This window comes from Molossus molossus, unplaced genomic scaffold (assembly GCF_014108415.1).
Source record: "Molossus molossus isolate mMolMol1 unplaced genomic scaffold, mMolMol1.p scaffold_m16_p_10, whole genome shotgun sequence".
Lineage (NCBI taxonomy): Eukaryota > Metazoa > Chordata > Mammalia > Chiroptera > Molossidae > Molossus > Molossus molossus.
The window spans coordinates 94,795,779-94,799,259 of record NW_023425345.1 but is presented as its reverse complement, the minus strand read 5'-3'; positions in this window follow the sequence as shown (position 1 = coordinate 94,799,259).

Genomic DNA, 3,481 nt, shown 5'->3' with positions numbered 1-3,481 from the left:
CTCTGACATGGAGGGGCCACGCCCTCTGCCAGGTTGGAAAAGTGTCCTGGGAGTATATGTCAATAATAATAATAGAGAATGTTTGGGTGTCAGGTTTGGATGCTCTACATGCAGAATCTCATTTACCATACAAGGGAGTGAGGCAAATCCGTCGCCCACGAAACACTCATCTCCTGCTTTACCTTGACGACAACGGCCAGCCCCAGGCAAGACGTCACACTCTGTTAGACCAGGTGGCACAGGCCTGTTTCCATCCTTCTGGCCAGCCTGGCAGCGCGTGGGACCATGTGGCCCACTTCTGGCCGGTGGGTCAGAAGCACAGGTTTGCTGGCAGAGCAGGTGAGAGAGGCGCTGAGGAAAGTGTCTGCTTCGTGCTGAAACTGAACAGAAGCATCCGCCCTTCTTCCCCACCTTGAACTCAGGTGCGATGTTTAGAGTGGCAGCAGCCATCTTGTGACAATGAGGTGACAAGTATAAAGGTGAACACAGCCCTGGCTGGTTTGGCTCAGTGGTTAGAGCGTCAGCCTGTGGACCAAAGAGTTGTGGGTTTGATTCGGGCCAAGGGCACACACCTCGATTGCAGTTCATCCCCGGCCCTGGCTGGGGTCGTGTGGGAGGCAACCAATCAATGTTTCTCTCTCACATTGATGTTTCTCTCTCTTTCTCTCCTCCTCCTACTCTGTCTGAAGATAAATGAAAAAACATCCTTGAGTCAAGATTAAAAAAAAAAGTGAACACACCATGCCAAGGAGGGAAGGGAAGAAAGAGGGAATACCTGGACCTCTGGGGCCTCGCAGAGCCCCGGACCAAGGCTAGCCACTGCCAACTGCAGACTTTCGGGCTCTGTGTTAACAAGTCGATATCTTGTTGGCTGGGTTTCCTGTTACTTGCAGCTGAATGAGATGTACCCGGCCAGTGTGGCTCAGCAGTTGAGCGTCGACCCGTGCACCAAAAGATCGCCGGTTCGATTCCCAGTCAGGGCACATGCCCAGGATGTGGGCCAAATTCCCAGTGGGGGGCATGCAGGAGGCAGCTAATTGATGTTCACTCTCATCAATGTTTCTATCTCTCTCTCCTTTCCTCTCTCTCTAAAATCAATAAAGAGAAAAATAAAAGAAAAAAAGAAAAGAAAAGCGAGATGCCTTGGAGAACAAAGTCAGGAAGAAATCATACCTGAGTTCAAACCAGAAACCTTGAACACAGTGGCCTGATCTTCCTTATTACCTATAAAGAGTTTGTTAAACAAATTACTGGTAGATTTAAGATTGCAAAGAGAACATTTATCCTGTTTAAAGGACACTTACAAGCTTGTCTTCATATGAAACCAAGCGCAGTAGCCCCTGTTCTCAGAGCTGAGGGTCCTCTCTCTGGCCGCAGTCTGTTGACAGCCCCTCGTGCGAGGACCTGGGACTCTCTTCAGACAGAGGCCCTGCGCTGTAGGGCAGGAGGTCAAGGGCAGCCTGCAGAGGACCCCAGCACACCAAGTTAGCCCTCCAGCTCGCAATGAAGAAACAGGCCCGGAGAAGGGAGTGCTTGCCCCAAAGTCACCTCCAGTTCAAGGCAGAGCTGAAACCCAGTGCCGGGCCTCCTCCCCTGGGTGGGTGCTCTCCATCCTTTCCAGCAGTTTCTGGAACCCAGTACTGGGCCTTCTCCCCTGGGTGGTGCGCTCCGTCCTCCCCAGCAGTTCCTGGCGCCCCCTCCGGCAGTGCCACAACTCCCAACCCACATGGTTGAGACGTGGACCGGGTCTGAGAACAGAGCCTTTGTGTTCCTTGTCCATGTGCCCACAGTGAAGCTTCTGTCCCCATGGATGCTAGTCAGTCTCTGGCAGCCAGGGTCAAATTGCCACACTGTCCCCCTTTCCCTGTGTGTGTGTGTGGGGGGGGGTGCTGGGTCCGGGAGCACAAGATCCTGCTCACTCACTGGTTCAGTGGGGGAGCCACGGGCTTGTGGCCGGTGCCCATCAGCAGGTGCTTCCCTGGTCTTCCATCTCTAAGCCAGTTCCTTGAAGCTTGAATTTCCTCTTGAGGCTTCTCCATCCTCTTGGGCTGGGAGCTGGGAGAGATGCAGACAGCTATGGAAATTCACCAACTCTATCCCCAAATTCTCCCCCAGCTCCTAAATCCCCTCAGAGCCCTCCTCTTCCCCTTTCTTCCTGCCTCTCTCCACCCTCCCTTCCCTGCCCCCATCCAAACACACACACACACACACACACACACACACACACACCCTCTAACAAGTTACCTTCAAGGTATTTATAGACCCAGTAGTTCCCCCAGGGGTCCTCTCTGGGCAGCCAGCTGCCTGCCTGGCCAGCCTCTCATTAGCCTGCTGCCCTCTGCCTGGGGCTTTGATGTGCCTCAGATTCTCCAGGCAGAAGGGACAAGCAAATCTAGGTTGACACCAGGCTGATACCTGAGTTGTCACCGGCATCCAAGCTGTATTTCTCTGTGGTCCTCGGAAGGTTATGCGTGGGGTTAGACCACAGCATTTTGCTCAGTGGCCTCATTTCAACCTTCCTCTCCCTGTTCTGAGAAAAGCTTGTGCCAACCATGATTAACGGCGTTAGGGATCTAAACCTTTACTCTCCCTTTCAAAGCTGTAGGATGCAGCCGGAACTGGTATTGTGTAGCAATGGAAGTTTTAAAAATGGGAAGACACCTCCAGGAGACAGAGCAGGTGTCCAAACTCCTGGCTCTGCCCAGGGCCTCCCCTTCCCCACCCCCACTGTTTAAAAAACTGTGGTTTAGCCCGGCTGGTGCGGTTGAGCCTCCTCCCATGGACTGAGAGTCCTGGTTCAATTCCCAGTCAGGGCACATGCCCGGGTTTCAGGCTCCATCTCCAGTAGGGGCGTGCAGGAGACAGCCTATTGATGTATCTCTCTCTCACATCGATGTTTCTATCTCTCTCTCCCTTCCTCTTTCTCTAAGAAAAAAATCAATAAAAACATATATATTTTTTATTGTGGTTTTCAAACCCCACAAAACGTATCATTTAGCCATTCCTAAGCATACAGTTTATTTCTGGGTAAAGTACACCCACGTTACTGCGCCACTAGGCACAAAACTCTTTCATCTTCCCAAACTGACACTGTCCCCATTTAACACTACTCCAACCCCACCCCACCCCACCCCGCCCCCTGGCAACCACCACTCTGTCTCTGAACTTGACTATTCTAGGCACCTCATGTAAGTAGAATCACACAGCGTTGTCCTTTTGTATCCGGCTATTTCACAATGTCCTCAAAATGTATCCACATTGTAGCTTGTACCAGAATTTCCTTTGTAAGGTTGAACCATGTTCCACTGTATAGATAGTCCACATTCTGCCTTTCCAGGCAACCGCTCCCCCGAGAACAGTTGGGTCGCTTCCAGCTTTGGGTTATTGCCAATAGTACTGCTATAAATATGGTGTGCAAATATTGCGGGTGCCTTTGGGGTGTCCTCTGTGTCATCTGAAGGTGAAATGAGCCACCCAAGAA